Genomic DNA, 22,590 nt, shown 5'->3' on the forward strand with positions numbered 1-22,590 from the left:
TACCATTTCTTTTCATACTGTCTATCTGGACCCACTGAAACAAAAGATGTACACTGAAGTGAGTCATTTGGCATGCACTGCACGTGCGTGTGTGGTGGGCCAGGGGGTGTGTGTTTTCTGGCCTCTTCCAAAAATAGACTGCAGATATCGCTCTACGGTAGCTTCCACTGATAAGCATACAACAGCTGATCAGGGCAATATTTCACAAACAACTGTGCATTTTCATGAGGTTTTATGACTTGAACACCATCTGGTGTGGGAATAAGAGTTATTCCCAGTTTGCACATGAGATCTCTGCCCAATAAATTTATAGGGCAGCAGTCTGACAACAGAAATGCATGTTTGAAGTTGGTGCTGTTATCATCGGAACATTTAAGAGGAACAGTAAAATGTTCACGTACTACTACACCAGAAGCACTTGCAGAGTTGACAAAGCAGACTGACATTTTAGGAGAGCTCAGAAACTCCTTTCCTTTGATCACTGAGTGTGTGGCACCAGAGACAACAAGGAAAGAAACCATTCTGTCATTCACAGATAGAGAATATGTTGGCATTTTCTTAAAGGCATTGTTTTCATATTTCACATATGTACCAGCTGGAGGTGAACATTTTGTTTCAAGGAAGGTTATTGCATCACATAACAATTCAAACGTGTGATCTGTAGTGTGCGATGTGGGTGTGTTACCAGGCTCCAGATGCGTCGGGTGAGTCAGAGTAGAGAATGAGCTGTCCGGCCGCACCCCCCTTCCCTTCTCTCAGTCCGCCTGGCTGGAGGTCGCAGCTAGAGTCTTGGTGCAATCCTTGGCCCAATGTCCTTTTTGTTCACATCGGAGACACACTTCTGGATCACAATAAGAGCGTCTCCAGTCACCGTATCCTCTGCGACCTCGTCCTCGATATGCAGCCTCAGTTTCACCTTTCGCCTGTACGCAGTCAGAGATCTTAGCAGAGTTCATCCGAGGTGGGAAGGCAGCTGTAATTACTGTATACAGCGCGGTAACAGCATGTCTATAGTCTTCATTTTCCACGTCGTCCCAGTCATGATGTGAGCAGCACGTGTCGCCACTTGGAAACTTTTCTGAAAGCTTTGACCAATCTGCTGCTCCCATTTTCAGGATTAGCAGGCGTTTCAGTTCAGGAAGGGTTGGGCTGAATTCTCGACAGAAAAGTTCTAAGTCCTCATCAAATTTCTTTCCACATGTACTCGGCTGTGGCAGGTGTGCCATGGCCTCTTTCACATCAGTATCAGACCTGGGGCGGAAAACCATTTGGACGCCCCGGGCTCCTGCCACCTCCACCTGCGCTCATATCTGGTTGGGAAGCAGACGATGACGGTTTCTGGTCGTCCGGGTATGGCGATGGTGCTGGAGACCGTATTGGCGGTGGTGGTCTCGGCGGTGCTATGGGTTGAACAGGAGGGACGCGTCGAGGTCATAGTCCACTCTGAGACACTGAGGCATAGGACCTGGAAGTGGGGGATACAGAGAAGAAACCCGATTCTGAGAAGACAACTCTGTTCTTTTCTCATCACTTGCACTCTTCTTTTCCTTCTCATTTTGACTAGCACATTTACGTCTCTCCCTGCATCCACTTTCCACATCCTAAAGGCTTTCAAATGCCTTTCAACCTCCCCAATTTTTTTTATGTGACACTTTTCTTTTTGCTTTTATCTCTTTTATTCTAAAATTAATCTTCTCCTCCAACAGATTCAGCTGTCTCATGCTGAATGTCCCTCCGCAGGGAAAACCAAACTCTCTCACCCAGACATGTAAAGGCTCTATAGCCTCATTACCATCATTAACCTTTATGTAATTTATGTTTGGGGCAGCCAGGTCTGGTCCTACGCCAGCTTCCTGTTTTTTTGCTGGATTTGCCTCCCATTGTTCTACTTGTCACTTGTCCCAGTGCATTTTATATTTATCCTTAAGACCCGGTCATTACCATGAATTCAGTTTAATTACGCTACAAATTCTGAAAAAAAGCAGCCAACCAGCGGTGATAACCTTAAGAGACCCCTTGTCTCTGCTTGGTTTCACTCGGCCCTGATTTGGCCCCCAATCCAGCGGTAAAACAGCTTAATAGGATAAACACCTTTTCTTCCTATTAGCGCCGGTGTTCCCAGAACCCGGTATTACTCTGCCCTGAATTGGTTCGAGTCGCCCAACTATCACAACGATCAACAGAAATCCAGCAAAAATTACTAATTTACTTAATTTTTTTTTTTTTTTTCCAAAACATAATTATAATTATTTACTCATTTATTTTCCCTCTTAAAGAAGTTTCGTTTCTTTCAGTATCTCACCGTTTGTTAAGCAACGTGGTCCTTTTTCCCTCAATAAGGATTCCAGTGATGACGGTCCGGGGCCGCAGCGGTCAGTCCTCTCGTCTCTTAAGATTTTTTCTCGAGGTAGAGGCTGGACGAAGTTTTCCTCCAGGCTGGCCGGTCACAGTCCGCTGCAGGCTCCAGATCCTGTCACACAAGGAATCCCACTTCTGACACCAAATTGTTGTGGAAATTTGTCTTATTTGTGAGATATCTGAAACAAACTTGTAAGAAATACCAGTTGTCTTTTAAGGATTTTATTCTTTATAAAAAAGGTTCATCAATCAACAGAGTGGCATGCGGTCTGCAGAAAGAAGAACAAGATGAGACAGTTGAGAACCCTTTTTGTTAAAGGAAAGGAATGCCCTGTGTCCTTCTCATGTCTGTACCAGGCTCCGTTCCCATAACAAGAAGCACATATCTCTCTTTGTGCTGACAGTACAAACATTCGAGGATGTGGGAAGAACACAGTGAAGACAATGTAAGACGACATAATGAATAAAAATGGTATAGTAATGCAATTTCCCATTCCAGGCTTTTATGGTGAGGGATCTGATGTTCGGCTCCCATTTTAGGTCCTGGGTGATAATGGTGCCCAGGAAACGGCAGGACTCCACAGAGTTGACTGGGGAGCCACACAGGTTGAAGGAGGCGGGTGGGGCTGGGTTCTTTCTGAAGTCCACTACTATCTCCACTGTCTTTAGAGCATTAAGCTCCAGGTTGTTCTGGCTGCACCAGGTCACCAAATGGTCAATCTCTCACCTGTAGGCGTACAGGTTTCCAGATGTTACCAGTTCTGGTCCCAAAGCAATTTTTTCAACAACTCAACCTTTGCATCACACAGTTTATATGGAGAAACAAACCACCCAGGATAAAGATGTTAATATTGCAAAACCCTCTAGAAAAAGGTGGACTGAAAAGTCCCCAATTTTGAGCATTTCTATTGGGCAGCACAAATTACAGCAATGTGGGTCTGGCAAACAGTGCAAATCCCATTCACCTAAGTGGAAACAAATTGAACAGAACCATTTAACAGAGTTCAAACTGGAATCAGTTCAATATAACAGCTCGCTTAGCTCTCTTTTGGTTACAACAACAAACCCAGTTATTGTCCATACTTATAAGATATGGCAGCAAATTTGGAAGAAAACGGGCTGTATTCAACCTATTTATGACAAATCCCCTTTCCACTCCAATCCCTCTTTACCTAAAGCCCTTAGAGATGGTATTACAAACCTATGGTTTACAAGAGGTATTACAACTTTTGGGAATTTGTTCAAAGATGGAACCCTTCAGACTTTTGAAGAGCTCTCATCTCAGTATGGACTACTCCACACCCATTATTTCAAATACCTCCAGGTTAGGCACTTTGTTATCTCCGAACAGGGTGGCCATCTTCAACCATTAAAAGAGCAGCCTCTAGATAAACTTGTGCGTAGTAAACAGGGAGTGGGGGGGGGGTTTATCAAATCAAATCAAATCAAATTTTATTTATATAGCCCAAAATCACAATTCATTCTTTATTCTTCATTTTATCTTGAACAACAAGTAGCCATCAAAATGATATGTCAGACAAACAAAATAATCTGTTCGAGAGGGAACAGGAGGAAGCAGAAAGCTTATTTAGTCCTGTCCCTTCTTCACAACTTCCTCACATCATAAAATAAATACAACAAAAAAGAAATATATAAAAGTAAAATACAAAGTAATGACAAAATTATAAATACAACAAAACAATTAACAAAAAATCAAGGCATACTTAAACTAGCCTCCTACAATATCCTAAACTCGAAAAAGTTAATTCCCCAGTCACTCCCCATATACCACCAAAGTGAAGTACTGTATTCCATAACCCAGCCGTGATTGCAATTAGTTATATTTATATTATACATATTGCTTCGTATAAGGAACAGAAATGTAATAGAATAATTACATCCAGAAAATAGATAGTTTTGAGGTCTTATTTTTTTATTATATTTGTCAAGAATTGCTTTCTTGTATCTGTTTTTAAACTGTATAGAGCTAGTACTTTGATTTCTTCTTCAAGACCATTCCACAATGTTACCCCATAGACTGATATGCACATGCTTTTAAAAGCAGTACGTACACAAGGTTTTTTAAAATTTAATTTTCCTCTTAGATGATATTTACCTTCTCTATCTTGAAACATTTTTTAAAATGTTTTCAGGCAGTGCATTATTTCTTGCTTTAAACATTATTATTGCTGTTCTAACTTTCACTAAGTCCATAAATTTCAAAGTCTGTAATTTAAAAAATAGAGGATTCGTATGATCAAGATACCCAGCATGATTTATTATCCTTACTGCTCTTTTTTGCAATGTGCATATCCTTTTTAAGGTACTCTTGTAAGTATTACCCCAGATTTCAACACAATAGATCAGATATGGTAATATGTGTAATAGCGGATAAGGTCTAACGTCTCATTTGGAAAAGTCGGCGAACCCCTGGGTATCCCACACACTCAGAGTCTGGCAGAAGGTAATTAATATTTGTGAGATGCATAGAATGTTGAGAATTTTCAGATGGTTTGCCTATGACTCAGATTTTATTCCCAATAGGCACAACTCTAGTTTTAAATCATGGACATTGTATGGTCTCACAACACTCCTTTCACTTACTCGAAGAAAGCCTGTGCACAGCTTTGAGACCTTGCGGGATAATCACGGCTTGGCACGAAACAAATTTCATAGATACCTGCAATTACGATCATATATTGCTTATGGATGTAAATTGACCGACCTTACAGAACGTGAATCAGAATTTTTCCACACATATGGCATGCTGGAGACAATGTGGTTCAACTGTTGCTAACCACTATCATATCTTCTGGGATTGTCCCAAGTTAAATGATTTCTGGAGGGGTATCCAGGCTTCCTTAAGCACGTTTTTTAACACTCAAATACCTCTGGTTTTTGATGTTCTGTACCTGGGTCTTGTCTCTTTTTTGAAATGCAGGACCGAGATAAAGCTGCTGCAATTACTTTTGGTGGCTAGTAAGAAAACAATTACAAGGAGATGGTTAAGCCCGATTCAGCCTACCCTGGATGATTGGATTGGAATTACCCTAGAGATATTTAGGATGGAAAAATTGAGCTATCAATTAAGAATCCAAAAGGACAAATTTTACCAAATCTGGAACAACTGGATTTCATTCATAACCCCCACGAGAGCAGATTTCATTTGATCTCACTGGTAATATTACTTCCTAGATTACTTACTTAATTTCTGACTGGTTATTGTTAATTATTTCTATGACAGCAGCAGCGGGCGACCACCCTGGTTCCTGTACATAGTTCCATTTAAACTGTGAGATGAGAGATGAGATCTACAAGTAAGTTGTACCAGAGTTCTCTCTAAGTGAGCATGTAAATCTCATCTGGCTTTGTGTACCTCACGCAAATTATCAGTACTGTCTTTTAAGAGGATAACCTGTATCCACTGATATTATTCCATTACAATTGCTGTGTAATTTAAGTTATTAGAGGAAAGTGGGTACTACAAAGGCCGAACGTAATTTAATCCACGACCCATGACTATACCTTTTTTGGACTCGCATGCCTGGACGGCTGGTGATGCGTTTTTCCTGGACTCAAACAAACAAAACCGGAAGGACACTTGTTTTCACTCTTACCAATGTTGATATGCTGGTGTATTTATGTCCATTCCAAATAAAGATATAATAAAAAAAAAAAAAAAAAAGATATTGTAATGAGTGCACAGTACAGAAAGTGTAGTGTTGCTTGATTCAAGATATATCTACATGTACTCAGCACTCCAATGCTCTTTGCCATCTTAGTACACAGATACTTAATGTGGGCCTTCCAGCAAAACTAAATTAATAAATTAAAAATTAAAACACTCCAAAATTTGTTTTCATAAACTCTTTCTATTGCAACATTATTCATTTCTACGTGAACATCTTCATTCATTTTACGATGTCCAAAATTTATAAATTTAGTTTTGTTCAGGTTCAATCAGCGCTGCCCCTCCTTAGACGCAGAACACGCGCTGTGCGTAGGGCCCCACGATCCGTGGGGGGGCCCCATTTTGCACAAGGGGACGCATTCTCCGCAAATGCGCAAAGGATGCGCATCGCTGCCGTGAGGCACGCTTAGAGCACCAAGTCAGCCAAAGGCAGGAGAGAAAAAAAAAGAGACGAGTAATCTGACGCCGCACACGTTGCCGCAATGATTGACAGCACGCAGCATCTGACCAATCAGCGGTCAGATGCGCCGACAGGCAGTTGGATGCAGGTGGAGAGATGGCCTCCCAACGGCAATATGAATCGGGAGCAAGCAAAAGAAAGACAAAGTCTAAACAAGAGGAGGCTCGTGCTTCACTTGAAGGTGGGTATGTTGTTGAAATAAAAAAGAAAACTTTGTGGCATAAACACCCCAGCTGCTAGCATGCTAATCATGAGACAGAAGAGAGGATAATTCTGTCTAGATGTGGACTGGAGATGAAATTTTCCAGCGGCCCTGATTATCATTTATTGAATGTCTTGTTAACTGCATATACATTCAGCTCTGTTGAAAAAGGAGCGGTTAATTGACCAGTTGGTGGTCGTATGTTGGCTCAGGTTTATAGCCTATCAATCTATGCTATCAATAGAAGTTTTGGGCTATTTTTATGGAGGTAAAATGTCGCCATCTCTTGGTGAATTTAATTTATAACAGTCATATAAGATTAGATAAGAAAAATTAAGATAATCCTTGACCCACAATGGAGAAATGTAAAGCGTTACAGCAGCAAACAGCAGTGTAGGAATATAGAACCTAAGCACTAAATGTAAAAATAAGTATTTAAAAATATTTAGATATAGAAATATCATCAAATCAAATCATAATGAATATTATTAGCTGTAGTCGTATTTGCATTAATTGCATTTTAATCTTTGTGAGGCTAGTATTTACATTAATTTCATTGTGTAATTTACCATTAAGACCAAAACAAAAATTAATAATCTGCTTGTATGGTGGATTTCTTGTCATAACAGGGTCAATGCTGAAGTTTGTTACTAAGGGTGACACGGAGCCAGCACCCAGTATGTCACAAGGGCCATCAGGCACCATGTCTACTGAAGCAGCCTGCATCTGTAAAAGGCTTGTTCCATTGTTGAAAGAGGCCGTTCATTTGATTTGTTCCTACTTATAAAAGGTTGTAAACCTAAATGGCATTCCGTGATACAGTCATTTTGTAAAGGGGGGGGGGGCCTCAAAATAAAATTCTGCTTAGGGCCCCAATTTTGCCAGGGGCGGCCCTGGGTTCAATGATAATTTATTTATATCAAACCAACTTTTTAATTTATACATTTCTTCCGTGACCACTTCCAAGAGCTGCTGCAAGTCTTCCCCAGAACAAAAAATATTTGTGTCATCCGCAAAGACAACAAACTTCAGTACATTTGAAACTCTACAAATGTCATTAATGTACAAAATAACTAGCTTCGGCCCCAAGACTGACCCCTGTGGGACACCACAGGTAATGTTCAGGTTCTTTGACTTGTGAAGACCCATCTGCACAAATTGAAGCCTGTTTTTAATGTAACTCTTTATCCAATCCAATGCAACCCCTCTGATGCCATACCTCTCCAGTTTTTTAAGTAGCATCCCATGATCAATTGTGTCGAATGCTTTTTTTAGGTCAACAAATATATAGAAGTTAATCTGCCTGATCTGAACCCATACTGACTGTCCATGAATATATTATTTTTTTTAATGAAATTATCCAGTCTTGTAACAAAAAGTTTTTCAATAATTTTTGAGAACTGAGAAAGCAAGGATACAGGTCTATAGTTGGTGAAAAGGTGTTTATCACCATCTTTATACAATTACTTTAGCAACTTTAATTTTATCTGGAAATGTTCCCGTTATGAATGATAAATTACATATATGTGTTAACAGACCCACAATTCCATTTATTATTTTCTTTAGAAGACTCATATCGATATCATTCTAATCTTTTGACGTTTTACTTATACACTTTTTTACAATATCAATAATTTCCTTACTTTTCAGTTCCCAATATGACTGAATTTGGATTTCTCCCCACACATTTTTCCTCAACACATTTCTTCTCGGATTTATTTCTTTGGCCAGATTAGGACCCATCCATTAACAAAAAAACTGTTAAATTTGTCAACCACTTCATTCCTATCAGTAATTGTTATGCCATTGTCCGTAAACAATTCAGGGTAATCTGGTTTGGTTTGTCTTTTTCTAATTATATTATTTAAGGGAATAGTTGTCCAGTCCATCAGCAGGGCAGAGGAGAGCCATTAGCATTGGGCTAAGACAAGCGACAAAAGTAGCTAATTTGGCTAACGTTACATATTTCATGAAAATAACAAATCCCCGAAGCAAAACAACTAATTACCTGTCCAACAGAAAGACAGCAACCTCTGCATCACTTCTGGAAGTGCTACTTTTGGCTGCATTTTCTCTGCCATTGTTCTCTCTTGGTAACTCTGCTGCTTCTTCTTCTGCTGCTGTTTTATGGCTGTTGGCAAACAACTTTAGGTGTGCATTACCGCCACCTTCTGAACTGGAGTGTGGATCTCCTGCTAACTCCATAGCTGTGTCCAAATTCAGGGGCCGCATCCTTCGAAGGCCGGGTCCTTCGGAGAGTCCTTTGACGGTTGCGTCAACCATAGTTAAATTGGACGGTCCAGCCTTCGGCGTATTTCCTGGTTTGCGTCACCAGATGTTCCCGCCCTTACGGTTATGTCATGATTGATGCCGCCCAGGCCCGCGAAAGAGTTTTGACTGAATGGATTTTATGGTTTTCTGAACGTCTAACATTTTGAAAGCGAAGGCTTTTATAGCTTTACTTCCAACGGCATAATGCTAATTTATGCCGTATGCTAATGCATTACCAGGGTCACGTATTTTAACTGAAAGTCCGCTGAAGTTTAACATATCTGGCAATGGATGATCAAATGAGTAAAAACCGAGTATAAACCCAGAACTTACATTTAAATGTCAAGTCCGCGCCACTTGATGTCGCCATTGTTCAGTTTTCCCTCTTCTTTTTCGTGACTGAGCAGCGGCGCACAAAGGATCTTGGGATATGGGAGGCCGCGAAGGACAGTAGCGGTCCGTCCTCCAAAAAGCGGGAGAAGCAGGCTGCATTTGTGGGCTGCATTTGGAGGAGCCTTCGAATTTGGACATCCTTCGCGCAGCGTTGTGATTGGCCTTCAAATCCGCACTTTGAAGGATGCTGCCCCTGAATTTGGACACAGCTCATGTGGACTGTGTTGAATATATCCGGCAACGGTTCTTTAAACTCTGACTGAGAGGGAGGGATTGGTCAGAGATTTTACAGGCCTGCAGCTGCCACAGAGGTATGATTTATTTTGTTTATTTTTCTGAACACATTATGTATGGACTACTCTCAGGATGGAAAGGCCATTTCACCCAGTATAACAAAAAGTGTTTCTGAACAGGATTACCAACTATACCTTTAATATATTCCATATACTTTTTACATTGTTTTTATTATTCTCTAATATTTTATTATAATAACCCTTCTTACATACTCTCATAATATTAGTTAATGCCTTTTTGTATTTCTTATATTTAATCTCCGCCTCTTTTGTTCTATATTTTATGAAGTGCCTATACAGAGTATTCTTTTTCTTACAGGCATTTTGCAGTCCCTTAGTCATCCAGGGGTTTTCAGAATACTTATTCTTGTTACATTGTTTGCATATATATATACATATGACAGCTTTTGTCATACTCATTTTTGAATATGTCTAAAAATAATTATCAGTGTCTTCACAAACTTTCCAATCATAATTAATTAAATCATTCCTAAATGCAGCTATAGTTTCCTCAGATCTTACTCTCCTGTATTTAACTTCATTACACCCCCAGTTCCTATTGTAGTTACATTCATGAATCGCAAAGACAGGCAGGTGATCACTAATGTCATTAAATAATAATGCACTAACAGTACTACTCTCCATATTGTTTGTAAAAATATTGTCAATCAGAGTGACAGTGAGATGTTATTCTGGTTGGTTTTGTAATCGTTGGAAATAAACTCATACTATACATTGCTTCCACAAATGCATCCGTCATTTTATGGTTGTTGGGATTCAACAAGGCTATGTTAAAATCCCCACAGACATAATTGACTTTTTTGCTTTTCTTTAGCGAATACCCTTTCCATATTTTCTATAAAGATTTCAATGTTTGAACCAGGTTTCCTATACACACAACTGACAATGACATTTTTCTTTTTTTCCAATACATATTTCAATAGTAACACACTCCATTACATCATCCATGATTACTGACATATTGTCCACAACCTTGTGAGGCCTTTGTCAACAAATAGAGCCACGTCTCCTCCAGTTTTGCTCCCTCTATTAATGCAATTAAGTTCCTATCCCTGCAAAACAAAATCTGTACCTCTCTCTTCGTCAAGCCATGTTTCTAAGATGGCTATAATGTTAAAAGGCTTTTTGAACTGCATTAGATATTCTTTTATACTTTGGAAGTTTGCATATAAATTCTACTGTTAAAATGAATAATATTTATCCCATGTTCAACAGTAATATTGTTAAACTGTTTTCTGTATAACAACAGCAACTGGTGTTTGTTTTTAAAAAGATTATGTTCCGGATCTATAACCTGTTCATATTCTATTAAGTTTTGTTCCAAGTTATCACATTGCCTCAATGGGCTTTACAGTCTGTAAAGTGAACGACATCCTCTGTCCTTAGACCCTCGATTCGAGTGAGGAAAAACTTGCCATCTTGATGGGGAAAAAAAAAAAAAAAAGACCCTTTTAACCAGAAAAAAAAGACGACGGAAGAAACCTCAGGGAGAGCCACAGAGGAGGGATCTCTCTTCCAGGACGGACAGTCATGCAATAGATGTCGCATGTACAGAAAGAACAGCAATCACAGTTTACAGGTTGCATTGACAGAAAATCTGATAAAAATTATATATGTAAAGTATGTGGATCCAGGAGACGACTGAGCAGGACAAGGCATCGTCAGGGGGTGCCCGAGCCACACGACCTCCTGTCCACCGTGGTGACCTGGAAGAGGGCAGGCCACACAGGATAATTAGTAGTAGAGAGAGAGATCAGAATGAGGAGGCCTCAAAATTTACAGGAATACAGTTATAAGGAGATAGCGAAACAAGGAGAGGAACGATCCAACGGAGCCCGGGTGTGACAATCCAGATCTGACAGTATGTGGGGCTGTAGGAGCCAGGAGAGGTAGATGGTCTCTGGGGCCTGAGTTCATCAGAAGGGAGCCTGAATGAAAAGAGAGTAGGAGGAGAAAGAGGGGGAGAAAGTGACACAGCTTGCACCTTGTGGGAACAGAAAGAAAAACAAGGTTATAGAAATGCAATGTTAATCAGAATAAGCAGATTATTACTCGTCGGCAGGACAATGTGGCGTCTAATACTATAGCTTACTCACTGAGACTGAGTTGACCCACCGAAGAAGCTAGCAGTCGATGTCAAGGACTAATTAAAGGCCAAGTCAGAAAAAGTGAGTTTTGAGTTTAGATTTAAAGGCGTCAATAGAGCCAGATTGTCTAATATCAGCTGGGAGTTTATTCCAGAGGAAGGGGGCCTGATAGGAGAAAGCCCTGCAGCCAGCTGACTTCTTCTTAACCCTGGGAACCATCAGGAGCCCTGAATTTTGAGAGCGTAGTGCACGAGTTGGAGAATACAGTATAATAAGATCTGACATGTACGACGGGGCAAGGCTGTGTACAGTTTTGTATGTCATCAGCAGCACCTTAAAGTCTGATCTCATATGTATTGGGAGCCAGTGCAGTGAGGCTAAGATTGGTGTAATATGATCAAATTTTCTTGTACATGTTAAGACTCTAGCTGCAGCATTTTGAACCATCTGAAGACCTTTAGTGCTCCCATGTTGAAGACCCGAAAATAAGGCATTGCAGTAATCCAGCCTAGACGAAACAAAGGCCGTGGACAGGAAGGACCTAATTTTGGCCATATTGCGCAGGTGGTAAAAAGCGATCTTGGTAATTTCTTTTATGTGCTGATGGAAAGAGAGGCTAGAGTCAAAAGTAACACCTCAATTCTTAACAGTTGAACTTTGATCACGTGACAGTAACTCTCGACAGTTGTGTTATTTCTCAAAGGGGTGTCTCTGTCGAGGGGGAGCAATGACCAGCATCTCAGTTTTATCCGAATTTAGGAGCAGGAAATTTTCTGACATCCAGCTCTTCACGGCACACAGGCAGGTCTCCAATTTGGCGATTTGAGATTTATCATCAGCTTTGATGGGCACATACAGCTGAGTGTCGTCCACATAGTTCCACATAGTGGAAATGTATTCCCTAACTCTGTATTCCCAAACTCCGAGTATGGAACACCATACTTCACATCAGTAAATATCGATGTAGTACTTTTATATATACAATATAACAATATGCCGTGACCTGTGGTGTCAAATGCAGCACTGAGATCTAGTAACAGAAGCACTGAGGTAGAGTCTAAATCTAAATTAAGTAAGTAAGATGTCCTTTACCACTTTAGTAAGGGCAGTTTCGGTGGAGTGACAGGCTCTGAAAGCTGATTGAAAAGGTTCCAGGAGATTGTTATTAGTTAGGTAGCCTGAAAGTTGCTGGGACACAACTCTTTCTAAGATTTTGGAGAAGAAGGGAAGGTTGGATACTGGCCTATAATTATTTAGAGATCCTGGGTCAAGGTGGGGTTTCTTAAGTAGAGGCTTAACCACAGCAGACTTAAAACTAGCAGGGACAACACCTGTCATGAGCGATAAGTTAACAATATTTAACATTGTAGGTCCCAGTGCTGGCCATAGATCCTTAAACAGTTTTGCCAGAAGGGTGTCCAGGATGCAGGTAGTTGGCTTTGAGGATGAGACAATTTTAGACAATATCTCAGGGGAGATATCTTCAAAATTGTTTAGAGCCGGGGCTAACTGAGAATCGGCAGAAGGCTGTTTTATAATCAACTTTGACGAGGAAGCCAGAGATGATGAATTAATTTTGGCTCTAATATCATCAATTTTATTGCAAAAGAAATCTAAGAAATCATTTGCATTAAAGGATGTACAGCTCACAGACTGTGGTTTTTTGATTAAGTTTAGCCACAGTGTCAAAGAGAAATCTAGGATTGTGTTTATTATTGTTTATTAGGCCAGATAAATATGCTGTTCTAGTGGCATTAAGAGCACGCTTGTAATTAAGTACACTATGACAGCATGCAAGATGAAAAACGACTAATTTAGATTTTCGCCATGCACGTTCCATTTTCCTGCAGGCCTGTTTGAGATCTCGGGTTTCATTAGTAAACCAGGGCGAAGATTTCTTTGGTCGTCTTGTCTTGGTAGAGACCGGTGCCACAGAATCGAGGAGAGAAACGATTACCGAGTTAACTTAATTGGTGAATTTTTCCACAGGCTTTGTCGCAATCGCAAAAGGGGCCAGGACCCCAGCCAATTTATCACAGAGTGTCGCTATGATTGCCGGGCTGATATGACGAGAGGTGGAAACATTTGTGTCATTGATACAGGGACAGGCTAATGACGCTTCAAATGTAATAAGAGAGTGGTCCGACACAGCAGAGGAGACGGAAGCAACATTCAGGGCTGAGTCCTAGGGCTGCCACTAACGACTAGTCGACTAGTCGTTATAGTAGTCGATGACTAGTCGACTATCAAAGTAGTCAGATTATGAATTGCACAAAAAACAATGGCTCTTATTTAGTTGGGGAAAATGAGATGTCTCACTCTGAGCTATTTCAATTGGCTATGGTGAAACACTGTTTAGCGTGGCATTGCATGCCGTGGGATACACACACGATGACGTCACTAACGACTAGTCGACGACTAAATTAGTCATTGACTAATTTAGCAGTCGACTATTTGTCGACTAGTCGACTAGTCGTTGCACCCCTATATTTCATTAAAAGTTTAATGAACTATCATCTTAATTGTCTTCATTTTTAGTAAGTAACACTTCAAGCTGTAAGCTAATGATTGTTATATAAGAGCAGCTGCATGCTGGTGCGATAAACTGTATGTTATACATTCAATTTACGTATGATCCGATTAGTCGACTAATCGAAAAAAATAGTCGGTGATTAGTCGACTATCAAAATAATCGTTTGTGGCAGCCCTAGGGCTGACGCATCTAATCCATGGGAAAGAATCAAATCCAGAGTGTTACCACTGGAATGAGTAGGTTCATGAACGAGCTGAGTAAAGCTAGACATATCGAGCAGACCCAAAAAAGCTTTACTTAGAGCAGTGGTTCTCAACTATTTTCTGTCATGCCCCCCCTAGAGGACAGAAATTTTTTCACACCCCCCCTGAATTGAAATATTATTGAGAACCTGATAATAATTATTCATTTATCTGTATAAACCACTGTATGAGTTGCTGGCACCAGCATTCTGCATACAATCACCTGATTATCAAAATAGATTAAAAACATCTGCATCTCATCTCATCTGTTAACATCTGCAACAACTTCAAACAATTTCCAAGTTTAGTTTATTAACTCAATTTGTAACATTTAAACAAGACTGTGATTCTCAAAACAGAGAAAAAAGCGCAAATGATTCACTGGGATGTGCATTTTTATAGACTTAACACATTAACATTCAAAACTTTAAACTGTAAACATTGGTCACTTGTCAGCTTCATCAGCTTATTCCTTTTCAAAAAGGACTTTTTAATTTTTTTTGTGCAACATTTGCAACAATATTGCTTTTTTTTAAACGTTATTTTACTACGCACTGACAAATCTAAACATGTACACACTTATCATCATATGGATGCAGTTAATGTGGGATCCTGACCCACCAAACATCCTGGAAAATGACAAAGTTACATTTTTCTCTTAATTACATAATCACCATCAGTAAACGGGACGCCGTCTGTCACTCGCAGGGAGGGAGGCTGTTTTATGGAGGAAAGATCACTGAAGTCTCGGTCAGTAGGGCTGACTTAGCAGTGATGTTTTTCACCGCGACAAACACTTGCCGAGTTAAAGTTTTTTGCCGGGGACAGACGCCGTTTTTCGGGCAGAAATGTGACGAAGAGTCGGTTGGACCGACAGGCTGACAGACACTTTTCCACATATAATTGCTGTATTTTTTTCCTCATAAGTTGCCAAAGACACGACCAGTTACCACGTTACTGTTGTTTGGTCCTGTAACATTGCTTTGTGGGACATTTCTCTACATTTTATTGAGTGTCGGACCTGTTTAGTTATCACACAGTGAACACCATCAGATCGACAACCCCCCGCTCCCCACCGTCGGCTTATCTGCTCACACTGGTTCGGTTCGCCAATACTGTGCCTCTGATACCTCCGTAGGAGCATCAGAGGCAGAGGGAAATTTCACCCCTCGCCGCATCTGAAACTTTCACACAGAGGCAGATGGGGAGAATTGGCGCAGGATCCCCGCATGCAAACAGCAGTGTGAATGGGGCTACTAATAATGACAGTGGAAAATGAAAATGAAATGAAAGTCCTGACCTGCCTCTCACGCCCCCCCGACACCTCACCGCGCCCCCCACCATTTGAGAAGTACTGACTAGGAGAGTCAGAAGGCTTATTTAAGTGGATATTGAAATCCCCAATAATTAGGATCTTATCTGAACTAGTTACAAGATCTGCAATAAATTCACCGAATTCTTCTAGGAACTGGGAATAAGGCCCTGGAGGTCTGTAGATTACCACCAGGGGAAAGCCTGTTACTACTTGATGGAGATGGTTTTAACACCAGGGCCTCAAAAGAAGTAAATTTAATTTCCTGGTTGGAGCTTAAACTGAAAATAGATAGATGTAGATTAGAGCAACGCCTCCTCCCTGTTTAGAGGCCCGAGCAACATGGGCATAGTTATAATCAGGAGGGGAGGCTTCATTTAATGGCAGAAAAGTATTAGATTTCAGCCATGTTTCACATAAGCCAATCATGTCCAGCTTATGATCAGTAATCAAATCATTAATCAGTAAGGCTTTGGTTGACAGTGATCTAATATTAATAAAGCCAAGGAATTGGAACAAGGTACCTTTTAGTAGTTAGATTTGGCTGCCTATGCAGGTAGGGATGACGGGATGCCATTGTGATTAGCTTTGGTATTTTATTATGCGAGACTGTGTAAGGTGCTTGCTAAGACATTTCCCCACTGTCAGAGGTGGAGATCAAGATTAAATTATTGTGGTTTATAGGGGTGTCAACATCTACACGTGTAAACGGGTACGCGGATAATAAATCATAACCGTTTAGAAAAGTTTACGCGTCATTTTTCCTCCTCGTTTATTTCTCACCAATATATAGGCCTATAGTATTTTTAGGGGTGATAATGTTGCCTAAAAGCTTCAGATAAAAACATTAACTAACTATACAATTAAATGTTCCCACTAGTGCAGTTATCCGCATACACAATAGATGCATAGGGCACAATGTTCTGTGATATATAAAAAAAACCCGCGGCCACAGCTATTTGTGTTTTTCAGACCCGCGAGACCACTTAAAGGCAAGACAGCTGCTGTGTAGAATAGGCTGCGGAGGACTTGAGAAGAGCGCGGCGCTCATCTTCTCCATGCGCAAATGTCGTCCTGCTGAAAACAAAAACTGTTAGTTTTTTTCGATTGCTAAGATGCATTGGTCGAAACTGAAGCGACATGTTCAAAACTCTTAACACAGTCTGCAAAACAGAAATGCATGTGGGCTTAACTGTCTCACTGCGTTTGGCCTCATTAGAAAGCATATGTTGGAGCCTATTGATTCTTTGTATTAATTATTTGGAAAATGGTATATGGTAATGGTATAAAATAATGCTAATGATAAGGATGACTATTCAGGATATATATTGTACATGAACTATTATTTATGATCGTTTTGCTGCTCAGGTCCCTCCTCCTAGTCAGGCCATCCTCCTCCTGTGATTAGGGAGAGAGGACAGCTGGTTTGTGCTTTTGTCTGTTTTTTGTGTTGAAGGAGTGAGGAGTGAAACAGTTTATCAACCACTAAATTACGTTTTTTATTTGCTCATTGTCTGAAGTCAACCCGCAGAATATTTCTGTTTATGTAAATAAATTCAAAACTTTTTGTTGAAACTGGAAACATCTCCGCGAGTGCTTATTATTAAGTGAGTCGTGGACCTCCTCCTCAGAAACTAGGGTTTTTTTTACCTTTTTTGAATGCAAGGAAGGAAAGTGGAAAGTCGGCGGATCACTCGCCGACAGATGAAGAAAGCAGCCGGCGGGCCGTGACTAAAATCAGCTGATCGACTCTATGAACGAATGCGCCGTTGCGCTACAAAGAAACAATCGAACACTATGGAAGGCAAAGTTGTGGATTGTGGATGTGGATTGCAATAAAACGGGGACGTTGGAATGATGTTTAAGAATGAACTTAACGGAAATTAAAGGAATTTGTGTGGTTATTTGTGATGATGTCTGACACACCTGAGACCGCAACTGAGTCTGAGGACATGTTGAAATCGCGCATTGCTTCGCGCAGAGGCAGATTGGGAGCATGCACGAGGAGGACAAATGAAATAAAGGCTTTGATGACTGACGTTGGAAATGTTGATAAAGTCAAAGACACATTTGAAGCGTTTAAAGGAGCTGTGGATGAATTTAAAAATGCTCACAAATCTGTGCAAGAGCTCTTATCAGAGGAGGAAAAGGAAAATGATTATTATGACTGGTATGAACCCAGAATAACTAACCTGAATTACTTCATGAAAGATGTTGAAACATGGAAAAGAGAAATTGCACAATCAAAAGTTGGACCACTGGACAGCATATCAAATGTGTCACACAAATCAAAGTCTTCCACTTCCACTGGATCATCAACCTCCAGATCTTCCTCAGTCTCCTCAGAGTTAAAAAAGGCCAAAGCGGAACAAGCTGCTGTGATGGCTCGAGCTGCTGCATTGAAAGAAAAACACACTTTGCAACTGGAGGAAACAAAACTGAAATCAAAGATGGAGCAAATGGAGCTGGAAGCAGACCTCGCAGCATCAACTGCTAAAATAAAAATCCTTCAAAGTGATGAGGTGGATCAGGAAGCTCTGGGTGATGGCATGAAGGAGTATTATGACTCTCACCATGAACCAGAAACAATGGAGAGCAATGTAGAATTTGCACAGTTAGGTGCAATACCCAAAACTCCACTTCACCAAACCATCTTAAGTCTCCACAGACCTCCACCTACAAGGGGTACCAACACACCAGAAAATAAACCTCAAAACAAGAATTTAACTGAAAAACATAAAAACGAAACTGCAAATCATAATCACACCATAACTAATGCTGCTCATGATAACTTGGATGTGGTTATTCAAAGACAAAGACAAATGACTTAGCAGAACTCATTGTCTCACAGCAAAACCTGTCTGTTACCTGCAAGAGAGATTTCTGTGTTTGATGGTAACCCATTGGCATATCAGTCTTTTATCCATGCATTTGAACACTTGGATTGAAGACAAGACTAAAAATAATCAGGACAGACTCTACTATCTTGAGCAGTTTATCTCTGGTTTACCAAGAGACTTGCACATGGATGGGAGCAGGGGCTATAGTGAAGCAAGACACCTCTTAAAAGAGCACTTTGGGAATGAAATGAAAGTTTCTGGAGCTTACCTGGAAAAAGCCTTGAACTGGACAGCGATTAAAGCCGAGGATGGGAAAACGCTGCATGCATATGCAATGTATTTGAGAGCATGTTGTAATGTAATGCAAGATTTACAGTATTTAGAGGAACTCGAGATCCCATCAAACCTAAGGCGAATAGCATCCAAACTACCCTACAAACTCCGGGAAAGGTGGCGAACCACAGCCTATGAGACACAACAGAGAACTGGCAGGAGAATCAGATTTCAGCACCTTGTGGATTTTGTGGAAAAACATTCTAAGATGCTTTTGGATCCGTTGTTCGGGGACATTCAAGACCAAATGACAACAAAAAAGTCTATCCCAAGAAGTAAAAATGAACCAAAATTAATAAGAGGCAAAAACAGCAGCTTCGCTACTTCAGTAGCAGTGAATACAGAGAATGCGCTGTAAAACGCACTCTGATCGACCGCCCACAATTCAAAACACAGTCACATGACAACAAGGTTGAATTCTTAAGAAGCCATGGATACTGCTTTGGTTGCCTACTAAAAGGTCATCTAAGCAAAAAAGAAGATTAATGTGTCAAGTTTGTCAAATGAAACATCCTACTGTACTTCATATTCAAAGTGCAAAAGGCCCAAAACAGGAAAATCAACCAAAAGCCACTGCTGAGACAGAAGATAACCCCATAAGCAGTGCTCGTTTCAGCAGGTGATGGAACTGGGGCCGGGAGAGACTGTGCACTTGCGATTGTTCCAGTCAGAGTTAAGGTGGCAAAAGGGAGCAGGTATATTCAGACCTATGCCTTCCTCGATCCAGGCAGCACAGCAACATTTTGCACAGAAAATCTAATGAACCTGTTGAATGCGAAAGGACGCAAAACAGAGATACTTTTGCGAACAATGGGACAGGAAAACCCTGCAGGGACCTATGAGGTCAGAGGACTGGAGGTGGGAGACTTGGAGGGCTGCACATATCTGGACCTGCCGAAAGTTTACACGCAGAACAAAATCCCTGTCTCAAAGGAAAACATAATCACAGAAGCTGATTTGGAGAGGTGGCCTTATCTCAGTTAAAGGAAATTGAGGCAGACATTGAACTCCTCATTGGGACTGATGTTCCTCGAGCAATGGAGCCATGGAAAATAATAAACAGTCATGATAATGGACCATATGCAGTCCAAACCTTACTGGGATGGGTGGTAACTGGACCACTCAGTGTTAATAGTCCTGCAGAACGTGCTGGGCCCATTGCAGTGTCAAGTAACAGAATCTCTGTTGTTGAGTTGAAGGATCTACTCATCAGACAATATAACCAGGATTTCTCTGAGAACATGTATGAGGAGAAAATTGAGATGTCAGTTGAGGATAAACGTTTTATGGAGATTGATTCCAGCTCAGCATTCCTTAAAGATGGCCACTGTCATTTACCACTGCCTTTCAGGGATAAAGACAAGGTCATGCCTGATAACTATGATACGGTAAAGGAACGCACACTGCACCTTATGAAAAAATTTAAGAAGGATAAGACGTATGCCGAGGAATACACCTCCTTCATGGAGGACATTCTCAAAAAGGGTTATGGAGAGAAGGTTCCACCTCAGCAGCTTCGCAGAGGGGATGGACGGGTCTGGTATATCCCACATGATGGCATCTACCACAAGCGAAAACTCAAACTGAGGGTGGTGTTTGACTGTACATCCTCATTTCAAGGAACGTCTCTGAATAAGGAGCTCCTCCAAGGTCCAGACTTAACAAACGCCCTCATCGGAGTGCTATTAAGGTTTCGCCAAGAACAAACTGCAGTTATGGCAGACATTGAGGCAATGTTTTATCAAGTACATGTTGATGAAAAGGACAGAGACTTTCTGAGGTTTTTGTGGTGGCCAGAGGGTGATATCAGCAAACCGCTTGATGTTTACAGGATGAAAGTTCACCTCTTTGGCGCTGTATCATCCCCGAGCATTGCTAATTTTGCCCTGCGTCAAACTGCTGATGACAACCAGAAGCATTACTCTGATGAAGTTATGAAAACCATCAAAACTAACTTATGTGGGCGATTGCCTCCGATCTGTGGCAACAGCAGACCGAGCCATAAAGCTTGTCAAAGATCTCACTAAAGCCTGCGATCAGTGAGGTTTCACATTGACAAAATGGGTCAGCAATAACTGTGAGGTGTTAGCAAGCATTCCTGAGCATCACAGAGCAAAGGCAGTCAAGGAACTGGACCTGGGTAAAGAAAAGCTGAAAGAACAAATCACAGTCGAGCCTGCACTTGGAATCCACTGGAACACCCACAGTGACACCTTCAGCTTTAAAGTAACTGTCAACAGCCGGCCTGCAACCAGAAGAGGTATACTCTCCACAGTAAGTTCAGTTTATGACCCATTAGGTTTTCTCTCTCCTTTCATCCTGAAAGCCAAACAACTACTGCAAGAGCTCTGCAAATCCAGGTATGGATGGGATCAAGTTATTCCACAGGAATTTGCAATGCCCTGGCAGAGATGGATCGGGGAATTAATTCAGTTACGTGGGTTTCAAGCAGCAAGATGTATAAAGCCTGAGAACTACGACCCAGTGGCGACCGCTGAGCTGCATCACTTCTGCGATGCAAGTGAGTCAGGTTATGGTACAGTAAGCTACCTTAGACTAACAAATCACCAAGGCAAAATCCATATCTCCTTTATATTTGGAAAAGCCAGACTCTCACCTCTCAAGCAGATCACCATACCCAGGCTTGAACTCACTGCAGCAACATTGGCTGTAAAAGTGGATCGGATGCTGAGGAAGGAGCTGCATTTACCACTCACAGATTCAACTTTCTGGACAGATAGTACACCTGTATTGAAGTATATTCACAATCAAACAAAGAGATTTCATACATTTGTATCCAACAGAGTTGCAATGATCCATGATCTCTCTCACACAAGCCAGTGGAGATACATAAATTCAAGAGACAATCCAGCTGACGACGCATCACGAGGATTGCACGTGGAATCTTTCTTAAGATCAAGATGGCTGAGAGGTCCTGAATACCTGGTCAGAGGAAAAAAAGACATGGCCAAAGATCACACAAGGTCTAGGAGAGATATCAGCAAATGACCCTGAGGTGAAAAAGGAGGTCACAGTTAACAGTGTGGAAAAGGAGATCACAGTTAACTGTGAGGATTGAAAACCAACATCCGATATGCACATTAATCAAGTATCACTCATCATGGAACCGACTTCAGAGGTCTGTAGCCTGGATATTGAAGGTGAAAAAACTACTTAAATTGCTAAGTCAGCTAAGAAGGAGTCAGACACACTGCCTGGTGAGTCAGCTATCCACCTGGAGATGGCAAACTTCCTAACCACAGACTCATGCATAAATGCTATACGCAGATTCATCTGCAGGAGAGGAGCAGTTATAAGTATCAGGACGGACTGTGGGACAAACTTTGTCGGGGCCCAAAGGGAACTACAAGAAGCTTTGAAAGAGCTGAATCATCAGAAGATTCAAAACACCCTTTTAACAGAGGGAGTAAAATGGACTTAACCCTCCTTTGTGAGCCCACCACGGCGGAGTCTGGGAAAGACTGATCAGACTAGTCAAAAAGATCCTCACATCTGTTCTAAAACAACAAACGCTGGACGATGAAACTCTATCA

General features: G+C 41.0%; 1 long non-coding RNA gene across 2 annotated transcripts in view; it reads right to left on the reverse strand.

Annotated features, from left to right (window-relative positions):
- Positions 1 to 22,590, reverse strand: part of LOC311253680 — a 36,300-nt gene that overhangs the window by 5,657 nt on the left and 8,053 nt on the right. Inside the window, exons 4-5 of one of the 2 annotated variants that reach the window (XR_014621794.1) lie at positions 2,562 to 11,673; positions 2,303 to 2,470 (exon numbers count right to left, since the gene is read on the reverse strand). This is a non-coding gene — a long non-coding RNA (uncharacterized lncRNA). Of the gene's footprint in view, positions 1 to 2,302; positions 2,471 to 2,561; positions 12,004 to 22,590 lie in introns of both variants that reach the window. The other variant, XR_014621795.1, reaches the window with a different exon arrangement.

Source organism: Pagrus pagrus (genome assembly GCF_965226575.1).
Source record: "Pagrus pagrus genome assembly, contig: HAP1_SCAFFOLD_32, whole genome shotgun sequence".
Taxonomy (NCBI): domain Eukaryota; kingdom Metazoa; phylum Chordata; class Actinopteri; order Spariformes; family Sparidae; genus Pagrus; species Pagrus pagrus.